At 45.7% G+C, this 24801-nt stretch overlaps 1 protein-coding gene across 3 annotated transcripts in view; it reads right to left on the reverse strand.

Moving 5' to 3' along the window:
• Positions 1 to 24801, reverse strand: part of SGCD (sarcoglycan delta) — a 1008723-nt gene that overhangs the window by 352747 nt on the left and 631175 nt on the right. The window contains exon 1 of one of the 3 annotated variants that reach the window (XM_075344303.1): positions 4406 to 4535. The exons of the other annotated variants lie outside the window; for them this stretch is intronic. The gene's annotated coding sequence lies outside the window, so the exon portion shown is untranslated. Of the gene's footprint in view, positions 1 to 4405; positions 4536 to 24801 lie in introns of those variants that run through there. 3 annotated transcript variants of the gene reach the window in all.

The following is a 24801-nucleotide window of genomic DNA, read 5'->3' on the forward strand; positions in this document are numbered from 1 at the left end:
GCAGATTTAGCAGGTTTGATAAGATGCAAATAAGTTAGAGCCTGCAAACTTCAAACAAGAGCAGGATTTATTAACAGATGCATAAATCTTACAAACCAACAAGTTATGTTGCTCAGTTAAATTTTAATAAATTTTCAACATAAAAGTGTGGGTCAATTATTATTCAACCCCTAGGTTTAATATTTTGTGGAATAACCCTTGTTTGCAATTACAGCTAATAATCGTCTTTTATAAGACCTGATCAGGCCGGCACAGGTCTCTGGAGTTATCTTGGCCCACTCCTCCATGCAGATCTTCTCCAAGTTATCTTGGTTCTTTGGGTGTCTCATGTGGACTTTAATCTTGAGCTCCTTCCACAAGTGTTCAATTGGGTTAAGGTCAGGAGACTGACTAGGCCACTGCAACACCTTGATTTTTTCCCTCTTGAACCAGGCCTTGGTTTTCTTGACTGTGTGCTTTGAGTCGTTGTCTTGTTGGAAGATGAAATGACGACCCATCTTAAGATCCTTGTTGGAGGAGAGGAGGTTCTTGGCCAAAATCTCCAGGTAGGCCGTGCTATCCATCTTCCCATGGATGCGGACCAGATGGCCAGGCCCCTTGGCTGAGAAACAGCCCCACAGCATGATGCTGTCACCACCATGCTTGACTGTAGGGATGGTATTCTTGGGGTCGTATGCAGTGCCATCCAGTCTCCAAACGTCACGTATGTGGTTGGCACCAAAGATCTCGATCTTGGTCTCATCAGACCAGAGAACCTTGAACCAGTCTGTCTCAGAGTCCTCCAAGTGATCATGAGCAAACTGTAGACGAGCCTTGACATGACGCTTTGAAAGTAAAGGTACCCTACAGGCTCATCTGGAATGGAGACCATTGCGGTAGAGTACGTTACTTATGGTATTGACTGAAACCAATGTCCCCACTGCCATGAGATCTTCCCGGAGCTCCTTCCTTGTTGTCCTTGGGTTAGCCTTGACTCTTCGGACAAGCCTGGCCTCGGCACGGGTGGAAACTTTCAAAGGCTGTCCAGGCCGTGGAAGGCTAACAGTAGTTCCATAAGCCTTCCACTTCCGGATGATGCTCCCAACAGTGGAGACAGGTAGGCCCAACTCCTTGGAAAGGGTTTTGTACCCCTTGCCAGCCTTGTGACCCTCCACGATCTTGTCTCTGATGGCCTTGGAATGCTCCTTTGTCTTTCCCATGTTGACCAAGTATGAGTGCTGTTCACAAGTTTGGGGAGGGTCTTAATTAGTCAGAAAAGGCTGGAAAAAGAGATAATTAATCCAAACATGTAAAGCTCATTGTTCTTTGTGCCTGAAATACTTCTTAATACTTTAGGGGAACCAAACAGAATTCTGGTGGATTGAGGGGTTGAATAATAAATGACCCTCTGAATAAACGTTTCACAATTTAAAAAAAAAAAATAAAAAAAGAAATAACATTCTTTTTTGCTGCAGTGCATTTCACACTTCCAGGCTGATCTACAGTCCAAATGTCACAATGCCAAGTTAATTCCCAATGTGTAAACCTGCTAAATCTGCAGGGGGTTGAATACTACTTGTAGGCACTGTATATTAAAACCTCCAATGCAGGGGCAGACATATCGTTGGTGCAGCCTGTGCGACCGCACAGGGACCAAAGAGGTTAGAGGTCCCATTACTACCTCCAAAGCAGATGGAATTGTGCATTTTGATGAGTTTTTGGGCTCAAAGGGCCCATATTTTGTTCTTGCACAGGGGCCCTCCCCTGTCTGTGTCCGCTAGTGCTCCAATGTATATATTAAACAGAAAGCAATGTGAACACGGTCTTACAGCACAACAATACCAGAATATCTAAAACATAAAAAAACATAGAATACAATATAAAATACCAATAAATCCTAATATATAAGGTAAGGATCAAGACGGGGACATTATAGAAAAAAAATAATGTGAACGGGGCCTTACAGCATAACAATACCAGAATATCTAAAACATAAAACAAAAAATACGGTAAGAGAAAAACCATAAAATACCAATAAATCATAAAATATATAGTAAGAAACCAGACAGGCACATTACAGAAAAAAAATAATGTGAACAGGGTCTCACAGCTCAACAATACCAGAATATCTAAAACATAAAAACATAAAATAACATAAAAAACAACATAAAATACCAATAAATCATAATGTAGCAGGTAAGGAACAAAATGGGCAGACTATAAAAAAAACAATAATGTGAATGGGGTTTTACAGCACAACAATACCAGAATATCTAAAACATAAAAACATAAAATAACATAAAAAAAACAACATAAAATACCAGTAAATCATAATATATAAGGTAAGGAACCAGATGGGCACACTATAGAAAAAGAAAATGTGAATGGGGTCTTACAGAATAACAATACCAGAATATCTAAAATATAAAAAACATAAAATAACATAAAAAGTAAATAAAATACCAATAAATCATAAAATATATGGTAAGGAACAAGACGGGCACACTATAGAAAAAAAATAATCTGAATGGGGTCTTACAACATAACAATACCAGAATATCTAAAATATAAAAACAAAATAATATATAAAAACAATATAAAATACCAATAAATCATAAGAAATAAGACGGACACACTATAGATAAAAAATAATGTGAACGGGGTCTTACAGCATAACAATATCAGAATATCTAAAACATAAAATAACATAAAAAAACCCCATAAAATACCAATAAATCATAAAATTCAAAATTCATGGTAAGGAACCAGACGGGCACATTATAGAAAAAAAATAATGTGAATGGGGTCTTACAGCATAACAATACCAGAATATCTAAAACATAAAAACATAAAATAACATAAAAAAACAACATAAAATACCAATAAATTCTAATATATAAGGTAAGGAACCAGACGGGCACACTATAGAAAAAAAATAATCTGAATGGGGTCTTACAACATAACAATACCAGAATATCTAAAATATAAAAACATAAAATAACATAGAAAAACAATATAAAATACCAATAAATCATAAGAAATAAGATGGACACACTATAGATAAAAAATAATGTGAACGGGGTCTTACAGCATAACAATATCAGAATATCTAAAACATAAAATAACATAAAAACAAACATAAAATACCAATAAATCATAAAATTCAAAATTCATGGTAAGGAACCAGACGGGCACATTATAAAAAAAAAATAATGTGAATGGGGTCTTACAGCATAACAATACCAGAATATCTAAAACATAAAAACATAAAATAACATAAAAAAACAACATAAAATACCAATAAATCCTAATATATAAGGTAAGGAACCAGACGGGCAGACTATAGAAAAAAAATAATGTGAAAGGGGCCTTACAGCATAACAATACCAGAATATCTAAAATATAAAATAACATAAAAAACATCAAAAAATACCAATAAATCATTAGAAATAAGACGGACACACTATAGATAAAAAATAATGTGAACGGGGTCTTACAGCATAACAATATCAGAATATCTAAAACATAAAATAACATAAAAAAAACCATAAAATACCAATAAATCATAAAACTCAAAATTCATGGTAAGGAACCAGAGGGCACATTATAGAAAAAAAATAATGTGAATGGGGTATTACAGCATAACAATACCAAAATATCTAAAACATAAAAACATAAAATAACATAAAAAAACAACATAAAATAACAATTACTCCTAATATATAAGGAACAAGATGGGCACACTATAGTAAAAAAATAATCTGAATGGGGTCTTACAGCATAACAATACCAGAATATCTAAAACATAAAATAACATAAAAAACATAACAAAATACCAATAAATCATAAGAAATAAGACGGACACACTATAGATAAAAAATAATGTGAACGGGGTCTTACAGCATAACAATATCAGAATATCTAAAACATAAAATAACATAACATAAAAAACAACATAAAATACCAATAAATCATAAAATTCAGAATTCATGGTAAGGAACCAGATGGCACATTATAGATAAAAATAATGTGAACGGGGCCTTACAGCATAACAATTCCAGAATATCTAAAACAAAATAACATAAAAAAACACATAAAATACCAATAAATCATAAAATATATAGTAAGAAACCAGACGGGCACATTATAGAAAAAAATAATCAGTTCTAAAGTGGGCGCATTGTGCGGGTTAATAGGTTTGAGGTCAAAGTTAGGGAATTGGGAGGTATAACGATGATTTTGAGCGCAGGATGAATGTTGTTTTCTTGTCTATAGTGTGTGGAGTTAAAGATTAGTCACATAAGCGCTGTCAGTCACACCACAAGACCCTCAATCCGGCTCATAGATATTTTGTTTATCTTGGACAACCCCTTTAATCTTCCAATTCTGATCTCAGTGAGGAGACGATGCCTTTTCCCCAGCTTACCTTTTAATATCCGGACATAAATAAGCCCCTCGCCACCAACATAGCAGGGAGAGAAGGGGCTCCACGCACTTCGCAGTACTCAGTCAGCCAGGCCGGAGCTCAGATGCCTGCACTGTCTTTCTGCCTCACATTTTCCAGTCACAAACTTGCAGCCAAGACCCTGCCCAGTCCCTAAGAATTTCCTGGACGGCTCTCTACCTCATGTCTATTGAAGCCTCGCGGCCTCACTATTTCATGGACTCGCTGCCAGGATCCGAGCGGCTCCTGCTCACTGAAATATAGTGGGGAACACATGTTTTACATTACTGGGCTTCCTCTTCTTCCTCCTGAATACCCCCAGGGTCTGAGATAATGATACTCTACATAGAAACAAACAGACCAGAAACAAAAGCGCAGTCCTACGCCAGGCCGCGCGCTCCGGCAATTCTCATTATTATAGGATATCTGCGCCCGAAATGTGACCAAAATAAAATAATAATTGGTCATGCCTGAACCACCTTCATTTATTTTTTTTGCTATTCATATGGCACCAACATATTCTGCGACGCTGTACGCCATGGCAATCTAATTTCATATGCAGCCAATACACCTATCAGTCAAAAATAATTGATCAGGTAAGATTTCATAAACACGCTTTCCACATTATAAAAGAACAAAACGTACGTGTGTTTGGTATCTGCCGGAATCTACGTTGTGACCTGATCTTACCTTACCTTGGCATAAAGCGCACCAATCACCAGGATTTTCGTATATAACCTGAAACCAGTGCTATACTGGCACTATCATGCTGATTCTATACATACCTGTAGTGGTCAGCTCGGATGTTTAGGTTTTGAAACCCAAGAAAGTAAAGTTTATAAAATCGGCAGCTTTTTGAGTGACAGCAGCTGAGGATTAGATAATACCGTGTTTTTCCAAAAATAAGACACTGTCTTATACTTTTTTTGCCCCCCAAAAAGCGCTAGGGCTTATTTTTGGAGGCGGTATTATTCTTGGAGAAACACGGTTGGAGGTAAGTTTACCCCCCCCCAAAAAAACAGACACCCCCCCCCTCCCAGGAGGCTCATACTTACCAGACCTTGGACAGCTGAGTGACTACAAAGTACTTCCTGTGATCTCCGGTGGTCGCTGTCAGCAAGTATGCTGCACGCTGCCTCCTCCTGCTGATGGACGGACACACACATACTGATAACACAGACTCTCATACACACACATCAGATAACACACACACACACACACACACACACTTCATCTATCCAGCGGTACAGAGTGCGTCCTTTAGGTTATACCTGTCAAGAGCCCGTACATTCTAGCATCTAGCCCGCAGGGATGGGAGGAAGTCACATGTCCAGGTCCTTGCGCTCCACCGCACGTCTTCTCAGGGTCGGTATCACTGGATGTGGTGAGTGTGTGTGAGCGATCTGAAGGGTGATTGTGTGTGATGTGATGTGCTATTGTGTGTGTGATGTGATGTGTGCGGGGGTGCGATCGCTACAGGTCCTCTGCCCTTGCGTCTGGTCAGTGTGATTGCAGAGTGTCCGCTGTCTGTAATGAAGTGTCCTGCAGTATCTGTAACTTTTTTAGCTGCACGTACACTTCATTATTGATCCGCGACTAGGGCTTATCTTCGGGGGAGGGCTTATTTTAGGAAAAACACGGTATCTGGGGGGGTATTCATAGTTATCCCCTCCCCCTGTTAGAATTAGCATAAGCATTATACAAACTATTCACTTTTCACTTGCAGTACCTGTGGTGATGTCATACCCATGTGACCAGAAGGGGTTGGGCCTCAGCCAACAGAAAAATATTGCTTTATGGTATCAGCTTTGTTAGCCAAGGGAAGTAACGCGCTTGTGACTAGTCGCTGGTCTCATTAGCATATCATAAAGGATCTTTAGAAATACCTTTTCTCATGATCTCTTTATCTATGCTACTAGATACAGGGACGGTTAGGCAGGGATTAGTAATATGCACCCAGAACTGCTCGTGGGTCTGGGTGCATATTGGACCTGACAGGTTCCCTTTAAATAAGAATATTTTTAAACCGCAAGATTCTAATTTAACGCAGATGTCACCTAAGTCTACGCTATGTAAAAACGGCACATTACATGACAGGTCTACTCTACTAGATACAATATCATTAAAAATATGGTGCTTTTGGTTAAAGGGAGCAATTAGAGAATACAATCGACTTATTGTTCTCCATCCACGTCTGCTGAAATCAAGAGAAGCATTAACCTTTTTTAACAGAGAGGTCAAATGAAGCCACAAAATCACCCTCTGTGACCGCTCTAAGACAGCACCGGGCACAACAGGTAACTACCTGCCTATATGTTCTTAGCCCCTTAAAGTGAAAAATACACAAGTCCTCGGTAACCCCTTTAATTGACCCAATTAACCAACAGCACATTATTAGTATTTTTAAAGACAATAAAAGGGTGGACCTGTCCCGTTAATGGAGTTGTCCTCTACTTTTACAATAATGGCCGGCCCTTAGGGGTACTTTGCACGTTGCGACATCGCTGCTGCGATATTGTCGGGGTCAAATCGAAAGTGACGCACAGCCGGCGCCAGTAATGTTGTCGCAACCTGTGAAGCCTAGATGCGCCGATTTACGATCGCAAAAGCGTCATAAATCGGCGATCTGTGTAGCGTAGGTCATTTCCATAATTTCGTAACGACCGATGTTACGATGTTGTTCTTCGTTCCTGCGGCAGCACACATCGCTGTGTGTGAAGCCGCAGGAGCGAGGAACATCTCTTTACCTGCGTCCCGCCGGCCATGCGGAATGAGGTGGGCGGGATGTTTACGTCCCGATCATCTCCGCCCCTCCGCTCCTATTGGTCGCCTGCCGTGTGACGTCGCTATGACGCCGCACGACCCGCCCCCTTAAGAAGGAGGTGGGTCGCCAGCCAGAGCGACGTCGCAGGGCAGGTAGGTGCATGTGAAGCTGCCGTAGCGATAATGTTCACTACGGCAGCTATCACAAGATATAGCATGTGCGATGGGAGCGGGGACTATCGCGCTCAGCATTGCGCAGCAGCGTGCAAAGTACCCCTTAGGATTGGTCATCCATTTTTGATCGGCACCCCGCACCCCCGCCGATCAGCTGTTCTCGGTCCAGGCAGCTGCAGCAGGCAACCGGAAATGCCAGTTCCGGAACTGTTTCGCCTTCTGATAGTGGCCTGGTACTACACATCCACCTTCTATTGATCTGAATACGAGGAGGATATACAGTACCCAGCCGCGGCCTCTATCAGAAGACGGAGCAGCTCCTGAACTGAGCATTTCCGACTGCCTGCTGCCGCCGCCGGGGCCGTAAGTAACTGATTGGCGGGGGTGTAAGGTGTCGGACCTCAGCCGATCAGACATTGATGACCTATCCTAAGTAAAGGCCATCCATCTAAAAGTAGTGGACAACCTCTTTAAGGGTATGTTAATACTGTATTTTTGCCAGGTCAGTTGCTCCATCTGAAAAATAGCATTCTAGCACAAGCCGCGATGGGACAATTGGCCTTAATAAGGCAGAGGGAGTCAACTTTGTGCTTTGTCTGTTCTCACTTTTCTCAGTGTCGACCTATCGGAGGTGTGCACAAAAGCATGGTCGATTGTACTTTTGTGCACACCTCAAAAAGTGGACAATGACAAAACTGAGTCCAGACAAAGCATGCATTTTTCACTGGACTTGTCACCACAAAGCTCATAGAAAATAATCTTTGCTTGTTTTGCAGTTTCCTCCTGAGTATCCAAAGGATTTGCAGCTACAGACTGAAGTCACTGGCCTAACAGAACTGGGTGTGCAGCTAGGATCCAGCAGCTCTGTTCTGCTAGGCAGGCGAGTATGTGATCGCTGGATCTAGCTCTCCATTTCTCTCCCAGCAGCAGAACCTGTGTGCTTGGTTCTGGCTGCTTTCTGACTCCTCTATGTGTCTGCTTCTTCACTGCTGTGTCTCCTGCAGACACACAGGGACCTTCAGGTGGTGCAATTGTAAGGAGGTGGACTTGCAGCTGAATTGCTCCCTGAAGACACCAATCACGTTGTGGTAATGTAATGTAAATTGTAATGTGTTTTAAAATGTTATAAATGCTAGTAATGTGATTTAATGTATTATTGTGGTATGTTTACGTGCATAATGTATAGAGCTTGTATATGTGGTTTTCCAGACTGTGGGGCAAGCAATAGTTAAGTATTGGGACCAGCCCACAAGGGAGGGGTTATCATCTAGGGAAAGTGACAGTTTCCTGTAAGACTTCAGATAGGGTCCAATGTGTGACTACAGCATACCTATATCTCTACTGGCTAACACGGTACAAAGATATATTTTACTTACAGCATTGCTATGATCTGAGAGGTTGACAAGGCCACATGCAGTGGGTAACCTGTCACAACATAGGAGAGAGGAGACTGAATTGAGATAGCATGATACTAAGGTGCTGACCGAGACATGGAACATCAGGCAATGCTGAGGCTAGAGTCTTCTACCTGGTGTTAGTGGCCCCAGGGAGAAGGGTCAGCAAAACGGGACTTTAACAACAAGGCCTCAGCCCTAAAAGGTAACGGGTTAGGACGTACTGGTCCATGAACGGAATTGACTCTCCTGGGCGGAGTCTCCCCAAGCCTCTGTGAGCGCAAGGCTCTTCCCTGGCAGCAAGATGGGGCATGGCTGGCAGCAAGAGGGGGCATGGTTGGTAGCAAGAGGGGTGTAGTCGACAGATAGAGGGCGTGTGATTGATAGACAGAGAGCTAGTGATCGGCAGACAGAGGGGGTGTGATTGCCAGACAGAGGGAGTGTGATCGGCAGACAGAGGGGAGTGATCGGCAGACAAAGAAGTGTGAATGGCAGACAGAGGGGATGTAATCGGTAGATAGAGGGGAGTAATCGGCAGACAGAGGGGGAGTGATCAGCAGACAGAGGGGGTGTGATGGGCTGACAGAGGGGGTGTGATGGGCTGACAGAGGGAGTGTGATGGGCTGACAGAGGGGTGTGATCGGCAGACAGAGGGGATGTGATCGGCAGACAGAGGGGGTGTGATCAGCAGACAGAGGGGTGTGATTGGCAGACAGAGGGGTGTGATTGGCAGACAGAGGGGTGTGATTGGCAGACAGAGGGGTGTGATCAGCAGACAGAGGGGTGTGATCGGCAGTCAGAGAGGGTGTGATTGACAGATAGGGAGGGTGAGATCGACAAACAGGGTGTGATCGATCGACAGAGGGGGTGTGATTGGCTGAGGGGTTGTGATCGGTCAACAGAGGGGGTGTGATCGGCAGGCGGGAGGGTGTTCAGCATACAGAGAGCGAGTGATCGGCAGACAGAGGGAGCGTTATCATCAGACAGAGAGCGAGTGATTGGCAGACAGAGGGGGTGATCGGCAGACAAAGGTGATTGATCCGCAGGCAACGGGGGTGTCATTGGCAGACAGAGGGTGTGTGATCGGCAGACAGAGGGTAATTGATCGGTAGACAGAGGGTGTGTGATCGGCAGACAGAGGGTAAGTGATCAGCAGACAGAGGGTAAGTGATCGGCAGACAGAGGGTAAGTGATCGGCAGACAGAGGGTAAGTGATCGGCAGACAGAGGGTGTGTGATCAGCAGACAGAGGGTGTGTGATCGGCAGACAGAGGGTGTGTGATCGGCAGACAGAGGGTGTGTGATCGGCAGACGGAGGGTAAGTGATCGGCAGACAGAGGGTAAGTGATCGGCAGACAGAGGGTGTGTGATCGGCAGACAAAGGGGGAATGATCGGCAGACAGAGAGGGTCGAGTGGCGGCTTCTCACTGTAGTGTGGGACATGCAGCTCAGGTCAGAGTCCAAAATTATGACTGTCCCACTGTATCCAAGATGGTTGAGTGCTATGGATATTGTGATGTGTGCTTCACAGTCGTACGAAACTGGCGTAAAGCTGATAGTGACGGTGATTGTGTTGCTCATTGCAACCTATTCTGAAAAAATGAAAAGTGGAATCTGGTTGCTATGGAAAATATCAATTTTAAAACAGTTTTTATGCTTCGAGGTCACTATTGTAGAGCAACAACATTCCTGTTGCTTATAGCAACCAATGAGAGTTTCGCTAACCTGCACTGGAAAAATAAAACATGCATTGTGATTGGTCTATATTAGTGATGAGTGAGTGTGCTTACCACCAATGCTCGTTACTTGGTATCGGAGTTTAAAAACGCTCAAGTACCCCATTAACTTCCATTATACTCACTACTCGTTTCACGCCGATGCGCGATCGAGTGAGGAGCAGGGGCGAGCACGCTTGCTCATTACTAGTCGCCATGGATAAAAAGAACCCCTTCTCTGCAGCATATTTGGTACATGACGCTGGCGGCGTTCGGTGTGGAAAGTGTCTGTAATCCAGGGATGTTTACCGTCAGCGCAGCGAGGCGTTGCTGGGCAATTAGGAAGTAACACTGTCACCTGTCTGATCTTCTGTAGTCTGCCGCTCATTACCGGCAGGGGGGATAAATACCGAGGTGCGGGGAAGGCTTTGTGGCTGCTTGACTTTACGTCTTTATGTCCTTCAAGGGAAGCGGCTTTTATTCTTTAGTATGTTACACTATAAACAGGTTTTTTCATCGTCTTATCTCTAATGAATGGTGAACACTTTCTTAAAGTGACTATGTGAAGTAAATAGAAACGGCAGCGGGTGCCCTTTAAAAGGTGTCCAGAACCCCCTGTCATCATTAAATTTTGATATAAAGACTTATAATCGTATTTAGAGCAAATAAAAAGATCCTCCAGATTAATAAACTCTCCCAGAATGCAGTGCAACGCAGACACAGCATTGTAAGGGGTACTTTGCACTGCGATATCGTCGGGGTCAAATCGAAAGTGACGCACATCCGGCGCCAGTAACGATGTCGCAACGTGTAAAGCCTAGATGCGCCGATAAACGATCGCAAAAGCGGCGTAAATCGGTGATCTGTATAGCGTCGGCCATTTCCATAATGTCGGGTTGACCGCAGGTACGATGTTGTTCCTCGTTCCCGCGGCAGCACACATCGCTGTGTGTGAAGCCGCAGGAGCGAGGAACATCTACTTACCTGTCTCCACCGGCTATGCGGAAGAAAGGAGGTGGGCGTGATGTTTACGTCCCGCTCATCTCCGCCCCTCCGCTTCTATTGGCCGCCTGCCGTGTGACGTCGCTGTGACGCCGCAAGACCAGCCCCCTTAGGAAGGAGGCGGGTCGCCAGCCATAGCGACGTTGCAGGGCAGGTGAGTGCATGTGAAGCTGCCGTAGCGATAATGTTCGCTATGGCAGCTATCAAAAGATATCGCATGTGCGATGGGCGCGGCGTGCAAAGTACCCCTTATTTCAAATCTGTTTTATTGATGAAACTGTTGTCAACATACAAACATATCATTTGTGCAATTACAATACATAAGCATCATTTTCTCAATGCCGGGATAACATCCAGAAATTGTTACATTACTAAATTTCTTGGAATTCTTCAAATTATCTTTGTGCTATTACCATACAACCACTTGTAAATTATAGGTCAGAATTTTACTTCTTTTGACTTCCCGTATCCTAATATACTCATTCTCCTTGTATGTCTATTGTCTTATGAATTATTGATAAATCTTTTCATATAAAAAATGAAACTAGAAAAATGCAGATTAATGTTCAGAAAAGAAAGAAAGAAGAGGAAAGATATAAGCATAAAGAAGAGGAAATTAGAGAAAAGGGGGGAGGGGGGGGGGAAGCAAGAAAAGAAAAGAAAAAAGGGGGGGGAAGGAATGAGACTCCCCACCGTTTCTCAGCTCAAAAAGCTCGCCAAACTCTCCACAAACTCTGGGGACTCCATGAACATAATCCATGGTCTCCAAACTGTAGTAAATTTTTCTGTGTTCCCATTTAGTTCTGCTGTCAGCTCCTCCATTCTCTGGAGGTTTGTCATCTCCTCCAACCAATCCAGCACCGTAGGGCATCTAGTCTGTTTCCAAAATCGTGGGATAATCATACGGGCAGCCGCCAGGCAAAATCGCAACATGTCCCTTTTTTGTGTTTTAATAGCTCCTGGGAGCATAGAAAGAAGGGCAACCTGGGGGGATTTTTCTATTTCACCTCCGCTCATCTTTTTGTACAGGTAGAACACTGAGTCCCAAAAGGGTTGCAGCTTAGTACAGCTCCACCATATGTGTAGCATTGTACCTGTGTCTGTGCCACACCTCCAGCACACATCAGACACAGAGGGAAATATAGCATGTAATTTAGTCGGGTAATGGTACCACCTTGTGAGAATTTTATAACTTTTCTCTTGAGCGGCGCACGCCAAGGAAAGCTTGTGGGTCCACAGGTACGCTCTGCTCCAATCGTCCTCTGCAATATCCTCTCCCAGTTCCTCTCCCCACCTACAGACAAAGTGAGGTTTATCCACCCTATTTCTCTGGTTCAGCATTTTATAGATGAGTGAGATGCCATGTCCAGGTGATGACCCCTGTAAAAATATTTTCTCAAAAGGAGTAGGGGGTGTCCTCATCCTTCTCTCCCTGTCCTGGTACGAGAGGAAAGATTTCAACTGCATATATTCCATCCAGGAAATCTCTCTCCCTGTGGCCTGCATGGAAGTATAAGTTGGTAGGGTGTGTCCCTGGAGCACGTGACAAAAACGGGTATCATCCGCCCGAGTAAATCCCCCGAATCTATGGGAGTGGAGTCCTGGGGGGAACTTCTTATTACCGAATACGGGGGTAAGTGGGCCCTGCTCCTGAGAGAGAGATCCCTTTTTTATCTCTCCATCCCACATCCCCATCGCTGTCCGCGTGAACTCCATTCCTTTCGCTATCTGGATCCTACTTTCTTTCTCTAACCATGGAAGTAAATGTAAGGGAGTTCCCAGTACATCCTGTTCAATCACCACCCATTGTTTCGAATTACCATGAAAATGCCAGTCCAGTAATCTCGTTAGGATAGCTGCCTTGTAATATAACTGAAAATTTGGGAGCCCCGCCCCCCCGTCACTTTTGTGTCTGGTCAGAGTTTTAATTCCTGTTCGGGGTCTCCTGTTCCCCCAGACAAACCCAGACAAGGCTGTCCGGATCTTGGAGAAGTAACTTAGCGGTAGCTGTATGGGTATTGTCTGAAACAGGAACAGGAACCTCGGTAACACATCCATTTTTATCGCGTTTATACGCCCAAACCACGTCAATCTCTTTTTGTCATATTTCTTTAAGTCCCTGATTGTCCTTTCTAATAAGGGGAAAAAATTGTGATGTACAATTTTTGCTGGATCCCTAGGTACCATAACTCCCAGATATTTTAAAACTGACGGTTGCCACTTAAAAGGGAAGTTTTGTGATACTCTCGCAAGGTCTTCTGCCGATAAAGTCACGTTCATGGCCTCTGATTTGGAAAAATTTACTTTGAAGTTGCTTAAGTTGCCAAACTGTTCGAACTCCTTAAGCAAGGACGGGAAGGATATGTGTGGTTGGGAAATGAACATGAGAAGGTCATCCGCGAATAGAGCCAGCTTACGGCTCTCCCCCCCCGCCTCTATCCCGTGGATGCTTGTGTTGTTTCTCAGGGCGACCGCAAGGTGCTCCATGACTATGACGTATAAGAGGGGCGACAGTGGACATCCCTGTCTCGTTCCATTGTGGACCAGAAAGGATGATGATAGAAACCCATTTGTCCTGACTTTTGCTGAGGGTCTCGTATACAGGGACGCAATTCTACCCAAAAATTTCTGACCCAAACCCACCTGTCTCAAAGTACCCCTTATAATCGTATTTAGAGCAAATAAAAAGATCCGCCAGATTAATAAACTCTCCCAGAATGCAGTGCAACGCAGACACACCATTGTAAGGCTATGTTCGCACAGGGTTTTTTGTTTCTTAAGCAAACAACTAGTTTTTCAAGAGGAAACTGCTTCAGGAAAAGTTTTTTCTAGGGAGTTTTAATTCTCATAAAGAGTTTTTTTTTCCTTCTCTAAAGTGTTCCCACTTACAGTCTTTTAATTTGATATGATTCCAAAAGAAATCCACCTCAAAGAAGAGAAAAAAACTCTAGAATCTGTCAAATGTTTTTTTTAAGCAGTTTTTTTGTAACAGAAAACTCCTCACAAAAATCACAGTCTAAAGGTTACTTTGCACACTACGATATCGCAAGCCAATGGTAGCGATGCCGAGCGCGATAGTCCCCGCCCCCGTCGCATCTGCGATATCTTGTGATAGCTGCCGTAGCGAACATTTTCGCTACGGCAGCTTCACACGCACTTACCTGCCCTGCAACGTCGCTCTGGCCAGCGAACTGCCTCCTTCCTAAGGGGGTGGGTCATGCGGTGTCACAGCGACGTCACACGGCAGGCGGCCAATAGAAGCGGAGGGGCGGAGATGAGCGGGACGTAAATATCCCGCCCACCTCCGTCCTTCCGCATAGTCGGCGTGAGCCGCAGGACGCAGGTAAGGAGATGTTCCTCGCTCCTGTGGCTTCACACACACAAAAATATGGAAATGACCGACGCTACACTGATGATACGATTTTGACGCTTTTGCGCTCGTTAATCGTATCAAAAATGATTTACACGCTCCGATATAGACAGCGATGCCGGATGTGCGTCACTTTCAATTTGACCCCATCGACATCGCACCTGCGATGTCGTAGTGTGCAAAGTACCCCTTATATATATAGCATTCTAACATGTTGAATATAAGAGCCCGGGCCGCTGTGTAGAGAACATAAAAAACACTTTATAATACTTACCTAACGGTCACTCAGTTGGCCAGATAGGCGTCTCCGTTGTCCGGTGCCGGTGCCACCTCTTTCGGCCATCTTCGTCCTCCTTCTGACTCCTGTGTGCATGAGGCGTCCTACATCATACACTCTCGCCGATCCTGCGCAGGCGCACTACAATACTTTTATCTGCCCTGCTCAGGAACTTAATGCCGGCGAGTGTGGATGACGTCGGACGCGTCATGCACCGCGGCTAGAGAAGAAGGAGGACAAAGATGGCTGAAAGAGGAGGCGCCGCCACTGGAGAATGGAGATGCCCATCTGGCCAACCGAGAGACCAATAGGTGATTATTATAAAGTGTTTTTTATGTTCTCACAGCGGCCTGGGCTCTTATATACAGCATGTTAGAATGCTGTATATAAGAGCCCAGTGGTGGTGGCCGCAGCTTATATGCTAAAAAAGTAGTGACAGGTTCCCTTTAAGGTCCTGTGCGCACAGTGCAGTTTTTGATGTTTTTTTTGGGTGCAGTTTTTGGTGCAGTTTTTGGTGCAGTTTTTTGCAGTTTGCAGTATCTGTTGCCCTAACCTGCATGCATTTCCTGCCCTAGCAAAGTCTATGAGAATTCAGAAAGGCTGTGCGCACATTGCTTCTTTTTTTACAGAAATTTTGGATGAGAAAAAAGAAGCAGCATGTCAATTATTTTTGCATTTTTCCATTACATATAGTGAAAAAACACATTGGCAAAAACGTACTGAAATGTGACAAAAAAGGACCGAAAAAGCAGCAAAATTGCATGAGTTTTTTTGATGCGTTTTTTTCTCAGCCAGAGGTGCGTCTTTTTGCCAGAGGGTGCATTTTTTGCTGAAGAAACTAAACTGCAGTGTGCGCACCAGGCCAAAAGGCCGCTTTACACACAACGACATCGCTAATGCGATGTCGTTGGGGTCACGGAATTCGTGACGCACATCCGGCCTCGTTAGCGATGTTGTTGCATGTGAAACGTATGAGCGACTGCTAAAGAGCAAAAATACTCACCTTATCGTTGCTCGTTGACACGCTGTCCAGTTCCCAAATATCGTTGCTGCTAGAGGTACGATGTTGTTCGTCATTCCTGCGGCAGCACACATCGCTATGTGTGACACCGCAGGAACGAGGAACCTCACCTTACCTGCGGCCTCCCGCAATGAGGAAGGAAAGAGGTGGGCGGGATGTTATGTCCCGCTCATCTCCGCCCCTCCGCTTCGATTGGGCGGCCGCTTAGTGACGTCACTGTGACGCCGAACGAACCGCCCCCCTTAGAAAGGAGGCGGTTCGCCGGTCACAGCGACGTCGCAGAGCAGGTAAGTAGTGTGACGGGTCCGAGCGATGTTGTGCGCCACGGGCAGCGATTTGCCCGTGACACACAACCGACGGGGGTGGGTACGCACGCTACCAAGATCACAGCGTGTGAAGGCTATATGCACACGCTGAGTTTGTAGTGCAGAAATTTTCTGCACCAAAATCTGCACATTGTGGCAGAAAAACGCACCAAAAATGCATGCAATTTTTGGTTAGTTTTTGTGCAAAACCTTTTTTTGTGAAATCAATGGTTGGAAGGGATACAAAACGCAGGAAAAAAAACAACACACTGACAATTGACATGCTGCTTTTTTCTGCACCCAAAACTGCAAGGAAAAAAGAAACAATGTGTGCACAGCAATTCTCTTTGACTTTGCTGGCATAAGGATAGACATGCAGATTTGGTAAAAAAACTGCACTAAAAAACGTACTCCCCGCCCGATGCAGTTTATAACACTGGTACTTTCTGGTGTAGGAGTGCTAAGCCCTCATGGCCCGGTGTTCGCACCTTCCTTCACAGTATAGGGTTAGTGTAGCGCGCCTGAAGCTCTGGTCGCTACAGGGTACTGCAACTGAGTTAAGGAGCAGTATCTATCTGAGGTAAGTGACAGGTGGTTTGCCGGTGCTCACACCAGACACATTACACATGCAGTTAGGTGCCTTCCCCACATGGGGGAGTGGATTAGGGTGGGCAGGGAGAGTCAGCCATCCAGTAGTATGAGACTTCCCGATCATCAGGACAACCACTGGGGGGCGGGTGCCACATGGGGTATAAGAGGAGGTAGCCATGACACATAGAGAGCTTTCTAGAGGGACGTCCCCTGAGACCAGACTGGGTGCAGGAGAGCACCAGTGCTGGAGGGACGAGACAAAGCTCACCTTTCTGCTGTGGAGCCTGGGGCTTGTGAGCTGGAGCTGGACAAACAGGACATTTACACTGACACCGGTAACGGGTAACCACCTGGAACTTGCTCCGGATAACCAGAGACTTACCAGCAGTGAACTAGTACGCTCTTGAGCAATCTCCTAAGCAGTGAGTAAAAACACCTGAACTGGCGCTCTTGCCTCGTTTCCATTATTTACTGGTGACGCCGCCCCGCGCTCTGGCGCCCACGGCCCACTACAAGCCAGCCGGCCATCTTCCCGGGGCAACCACTCCGCCTGTGGGGAGTGACTCCATCTTGGCTGCAATCACCATTGACGCCTGGTGAGAAGAACCCTGCAGCGCCGACCCCTCTACTTGGTCGCGCACCACAGGTGGCATCCCGATATAAACTTTTAACTAATCTCCTCTGTAAATATACCCCTTTTAAAAAGCGTCCCCAGGGTCACTAAACCAGGCAATGGCCACCCAGTGACATTTCCCCAGCAATACACCGCCCGGGACCGAGTACCCCAAAACCCTGGGCAACATATTAGTATTGCAGGTTTGGGAAGCGGCCACCAACACAAGTTGCGCCATCTTTAGTAGCGAGTGATGTACAGGTTACGCACCCACTATGCTGGTCCTGCCGTAGACCCAAACCTCTGACATCACAAACCAGATCATCTTGTAAATCCTACACACAAAACCTTTACATACAGACCGGGTTGGAATCCCTTTTTTCACACACACTGTTTTCATTATTCCGCGTTAACATTTCCAGACACGATGCATCAAAGATGTTTGGGAAGTCAGATAACAAAAATCAGCAAAATGTGGCGTCCATATGTTCAGCCATGAATTTCAGAATTTGTGTGGCTTGATTTATTACTTCATACTAAGGACTGAGACTCATGTATAAAGGGAAACCTGAAGAACAATCATACAAATGTAAAATACCAATAAAGGGGTATTCCAGACTGAAGCAATGATCATCTATTTAGCTATTAAGTTAAAGCTTATATGTAGTGCCCCTGAGACCATCAGGGTGCTACAAGGTTCTGCATATTTACCAGGATGCAGGGCCTACCCCCTTAGGGACCCAGAACCCCAGTGCCGGTAACACCAAGAACCCAGGTAATCCCAGTTACCCCAACAAATCCCCCATAGAATGGTACCCAGCTAAGGTGGGACCAATGGATGGCCGCCTAGAGGTGGAGCCACTCCAGTCCACTAGCTGACCAGGTGGGCGGGGCAGACTGTGGAGAGTAGTCAGAGTTGACAGCAGGAGTGCGGAGTGGTGACTGAGCAAGATCCTGACTCGGGTTAATGGTGACCTGGTACACAGGAGAGGTAGTTGTCAATAGAGTACGGTGGAGTACTCCCGGAACTACACACCGACGGGGTACAGGACCCTAGGACAGGAAAGAGCTCCAGGCCGACCTGTTAACACCTGCATAGCAAAGGGGACCATCAAGGACCTTGCTGACCCTAAAGAATCTGAAAACTTAGTAGCAACAGGAGAGCCGGGGACAGGACCAATTATTCCAACCCCACAGGGTTCACGCTACCGTAAAGTGGACAGAAGTGGACAAACCACAGACCGGGGACCCCCAGTGTTCCATACCACGGGGACCCACTTACCAGAGACTGGTGCAAGGGAAAAAGGTACAAGAGAACCAGACTGGCACTGGGACGAAGGGGACCTGGAGGCGAAACCAGCCGGCCTCGGGCAACCAGTTGACACCACAGTGAGTAAACCAGTTGCACTTAATACCTGTCTGGACTCCTTCTTCCAACGCTCACTGCACCATACACCGGCTGGGGTATTACCCTACTTGCGGAGGGCCCAAGTCAACAGAGCTGCACATTCCATCAGCCCCAGCAAAACCTGCAGCGACGGCTCCCTACACTTAGCCGCATCACCACAAGTGGTGTCACAAATAACTTTATTCATAAATCCCCTGTAAATATCCCCCATTAAAAAAAGGGCCCAGGGCACGGAAGTGGGTAACGGCCACCATCGTGACATTCCCCATAGAGATACTGTCCAGAACCGAGTACCCCATATCCCCAGGAGCTACATATACATCCAGCAACAGTCCTGATTCTCCTGTTCTGTAATCTCCTATTCACTCTTTTCAGTGGGTAGGTTTTTTTTAACAGGATTCTGTCAGCATTTAAGGTACAGGAAATTCCTTTTCCTCACTTCCAGTATGCATGACTCCTGCTATTTTCCAATACTGTCCTGGCTCCGGACTGAAAACGCTCCTTTTTGCTATGCCTGTATGTAATTTGGCAGACAGGAGAGCAGGAGCAGAAGCAGAAAGATTCGCCCCTATTTCCTATAAAGGGAGAAAGCCCGCCCCGATTTCCTGCAATCCATCTTGGCGATAAAGATGAGCAACTGCACGGGTGGTCATTAGTCGAATCGAACAGGCCAGACACTCGGTCGGTCTCAACTCAAACGAATATAATGAACGTTAATGATTGGGCAGTTTTGCTCTCTGGCCACATACAGTCAGCCAGCATTTCCAGTGGTGTTTTTTTTTTGGGGACACACTACATCTGAAAATGTTGTATATACCGCCAGTGAGAGCCATTCAGAGACTGCAAGTGTACCACCCCTGCATCAGTCGAACTGCTCGGATCCGGGGTTACTGTGGCTCAAGGGTCTCCGGACCCGGGGGCTCGTAGCCACTCGAAAATAAAGGGGGCTAATTACAGGGGATAGGAGTTTGTGACCCCACCCGTGGTCCGCGGTAAGGGGAGTATCGCCGCTGCCGATGGGAGTACCCGGGGGAGATGGAGTGGGGCAGCCAAGTACTCCGGTGCCGACTGTTCTCCAAAACTAAGTAAGGGCACCCTTTTCCTATACCCTGCGACCGGGTCTCCGACTCCTCCGGTCCCAGACCACCGTCTGCGTCCTAGCCAACGTCTCCCAGGGAGCTACAACTCCCTCAGCTCCTCACTCTCTGAGGGCTACCACTGAACTGACTATGTCCCTCACACCAGTCTGCATGACCCCTAGGCAGGTGGCCCTTTTCCAGCAAGACCACCCACTGGTGTGCCTGACAGGGTGTGGTGTGAGATGTGGCTAGGATTTGGGTGCTGATGGAAGCAATACCAAAGGTTAGGGTCCCAGAATCATGGAGGGTGAGTTCTGCACCATAAGATAAAGGGGTGCAGTTCCCTGTGACACCCTAATAGAGTCAGGGGCGTCACACAAGCGGCTCACGCTGGGGTGAAGCGAGCCTATGCTTTGTCTTCCATTTGTCACGAATAATTAATATATGGAGCACCAGAGAAGATTATTAATATACTGACGCACAAATGGCAATCATCTAGTAGTGGGAGCAGTCCAAGGTAAAAGTTGTCCTGTCGAATGAAAATCTCTAGTTACTCTACACAAATCAGTAACTGTACGTCAATCAACTATACAGACGATTGGATTTCTTTAATGGGCCAAAATAGGACCATAAATGGACCACAAGTTTACAACAATGCAACCCTAAAGCGGGCTTTACACGCAACGATATCGCTAATGAGATGTCGTTGGGGTCACGGAATTCATGACACACATTCGGCCTCGTTAGCGACGTCGTTGCGTGTCAAACGCAGGAACGACCGTTAATGATCTAAATTACTCACCATATCGTTGATCGTTGACCAGTCGTTCCTATCCCGATTATCGTTGCTGTTGCAGGTCGCAGGTTGTTCGTCGTTCCTGCGGCAGCACACATCGCTATGTGTGACTCTGCAGGTACGAGGAACATCATCGTACCTGCGGCCGCTCGCAATGAGGGAGGGAGGAGGTGGGCGGGATGTTACGGCCGCTCATCTCCGCTTCTCCGCTTCTATTGGGCGGCCGCTTAGTGACGCCGCTTTGACGCCGCACGAACCGCCCCCTTAGAAAGGAGGCGGTTCGCCGGCCACAGCAACGTCACTAGGCAGGTAAGTATGTGTGACGGGTGTAAGCGATGTTGTGCGCCACGGGCAGCGATTTGCCCGTGACGCACAACCGACAGGGGCGGGTACGCTTGCTAGCGATATCGCTGCGTGTAAAGCCCGCTTAAGTACCACGGTCTTGGTCAACTCATTTTGACCCATGAGATCCATATTTATACCTTCAATCAATCTATTACTTGGTACTTTATCAAATTTCACAATTCAAGGACTTGAGAAGTGAAAGTAACTCCCAATATATTATATAAAACTTTGCCTCCTCTTGAAGTGACAGAATCTTAGATTGAGACAGATGTGTGATATCCCTCCAGAATTTAAATTACTAAACGAATTTAGAAGTGTAAGAATTTATCACTAAATGGGGACAATGTCACATCACCCGAATCTCCAAAGAACACAAGTCTAAAGAAATGGATTTTTCTTTTATTGTACTGTATTATCCAATTCATTGCTCGTCAACAAAGTAGCAGAGAACACATTAAACTGACAAAATCCTCTTCCTTTTCTGCCACAAGTAATTTCTAATCATTTCTCATGTAGCAGTGAATATGTAATCTACGATGTCTTTGTCAAGGCAGAAACCACTGTACGAATGAGAGAACATTAACTTGAGTCTGGAGATGGTCTACACCGGCAAAGCTCCTTCACTTTATAGATGGAACAATACATTTTCAGGGTGTAGGGTTTTTTTTCATTTCTCTGATATCCATGATTCCCTTTTCGGAAATCTCAGATTTTCTTGGTAAAAGAAAGTGTTAGATAAATTGTATTAACGACTATATGTGCGGATTGACTGGTAGTTACATGCTGAGGAATCAGGATACTCATAAATCCTACAGACAGGGTGTCATGAAGGGTGATGAAGTTTTTTAGCAGCAAAGTTTGTAGACCACCATCCGAAAATGGTTCCTAAACCACTTCTGGGACTGTAGATATGGTTCCACTCATCTATTTCACACTGAACATTTGGTCTTGACTTTCGGACCATTAATATCCCTCACCTATATACAGGATAAGTGATAAAAGTAGGATGGTTGGAGATCTGACCACAACCAATCTGTTACATATCTGTTTTGGATTTTGCTTTGCTCCCGTTATACCGACCCACTGGACTCTACTGTTCACCACGTTGGGCATTGGCGTATTCCCATGTGATTGTCTGCCTAGGCTTGTATAAGGTTTACAAGACACACACCTGTGTCTTGGTGTTAAGACTTTTTGTGTTTCTGAGTCTTGTCTGCCTGCTGCTTCCAGAACCTCTGCCACCGGACTTCTGTATACCTGCATTCTCCAGTACGTCTGCTACCAATCTCTTGTCTGCCTGTGGATTCCAACATCTATGCAACCAGGCTCCTGTCTCCTGCAGCTTCCAGTACCTTTGCTACCAGTCCGCGGCTTACAGCTTCAACTACCTCTGCTAATGGTCTCCTGTTTGTCTGCGACCATCAGTAACTCTACTATTTGCCTCACTACGCTGCTGCACTGACGCCTGTGGACCGTGTGCCCAACTGGACCTTGAGCTTGGAGGATCCACCTCACCATGTGAGCCTAACATAATTATTACAATTTTTTTTTAATGGCCTTCAGCTCAATCTTGAACCATGGTGACTTGATAGTTGAACGCTCTGTAAGAAGATCGACTTTGGGCAAGCCTAGATAGTTCTACCAGGGTCTTCTCCACCATTTTCTTGATTGTATTAAGCCATCGTGTTGCTGGTCTTCCACTTTGCCTTGTTCCTTCTATTCTTCCAACCATGATGTCCTTCTCCGGTGATTGCTCTCTTTGTATGATGTGTCCAAAGTAAGCGAGTCATAGCTTGGTGATCCTTGCTCCGAGTGACTTGTATGGCTTGAATAAGGGTTTCTACATCCTTTGTGAATGGTACAATAGTGACAACTAGAGAAATAGCCAACATCCATTCTTATCACTGGTGACTGCTGCCACCAATTTTTGGCATCAGTGGTCCTGTGACAGAAGAACAGTGGTGTCATGGTTTCTAATTCTGATAAATTACTGGACTTCATTTATCTCCTGACTGACTATTTAATATGTATTTCAGTTACAAGTGTGGAAGTTGCTTTTAGTTATGGGTTTAACATTTTACTACCATAGGCTACCTGGTTTTAGTTCATACATGTTATATTATGGTATTTTTACATCCTCTGTGGCCGTTATATATCGGCATTCCCCTGATGATGGTTGTGTGCATGGGTTGGCTGTGGGTTTCATTGTCTTCTGGTTGGCGACTAAATATGGATGCGTTCCACATGGAATCCATTACTGTGGACCGGAAGCCACTTTTATATGAGACTTTCCAGCATCACTATGCGCTAACTCTCACCATGCATCACGGGCGCACAGGTGATTTATTTATATTTCTTTTTTCATTGGCGGTGGCTTGTATTTGAGACTGTACCTGCCCTCCATCCCGATACATTCTCTGGAAGAAGCTGGGTGAAACGCACATCGGGGTGGAGGAGCATATCGCTAGCATTTTCATTTTCCTAGCTGTCAGGGATTTGCCTTGCTCTGGAAGGGATCTCTGGCAAGTCACAGTGCCTCAGGCCTTCAATTTTATGTATAATGTATTTGCTTTCTTTTGGTGTTCTAGAGGTTAAGGTCTAGAGGAGATGGTGATCCCTGATAAAACCTTTTGCTGGCCCCTTGCTTCCCTGATGTCCCTAGATAGGTTTCGCACCTATGTGCCAAGCAGGATACCTAGCCCTGGCTGACCCGGAAATGAATCCTAGGAAGTCACCGGACAGGCTGAGCACTAGTCAACCCCACTAAGCGCTAAAGAACACACAGGGAAAACATAGGGGAATACAAACGGACAACTTATCTCCAGGATGACTTTGGGAGACATACAGCAACAACATGTCTCCACAGGTAATTCCAAGCCGACTGCATGCAATCTGGACAGCATAAGAGTTAAGCGGGCTTTGCACGTTGTGACATCGCAAGCCGATGCTGCGATGTCGCACGCGATAGTCCCCGCCCCGTCGCAGCAGCGATATCTTGTGATTCCTGGCGTAGCGAACATTATCGCTACGCCAGCTTCACATGCACTCACCTGTCCTGCGACGTCGCTCTGGCCGGCGTCCCGCCTCCTTCCTAAGGGGGCGGGTCGTAAACGTCAGAGCGACGTCACACGGCAGGCGGCCAATCAAAGCGGAGAGGCGGAGATAAGCAGGATGTAAACATCCCACCCACCTTCTTCCTTCCGTATAGCCGGCGGCGGCAGGTAAGGTGATGTTCCTCGCTACTGCGACTTCACACACAGCGATGTATGCTGCTGCAGGAACGAGGAACAACATCGGACCGTCGCAGCAAGGTAATTATGGTTTTCGCCGACGCTACACCGATGATACGATTACGACGCTTTTGCGCTCGATAATCGTATCATCTAGGCTTTACACACTACGATGTCGAGAGCGACGCACTGCACACTACACACCTGCGATGTCGTAGTGTGCAAAGTACCCCTAACTCTATTGCCAGCAACAAACTCAGGGGAAAACAGGTCTATATGGACACAGGGAGTGCGGA

The sequence above is a fragment of the Anomaloglossus baeobatrachus genome, chromosome 4, assembly GCF_048569485.1.
Source record: "Anomaloglossus baeobatrachus isolate aAnoBae1 chromosome 4, aAnoBae1.hap1, whole genome shotgun sequence".
NCBI lineage: Eukaryota > Metazoa > Chordata > Amphibia > Anura > Aromobatidae > Anomaloglossus > Anomaloglossus baeobatrachus.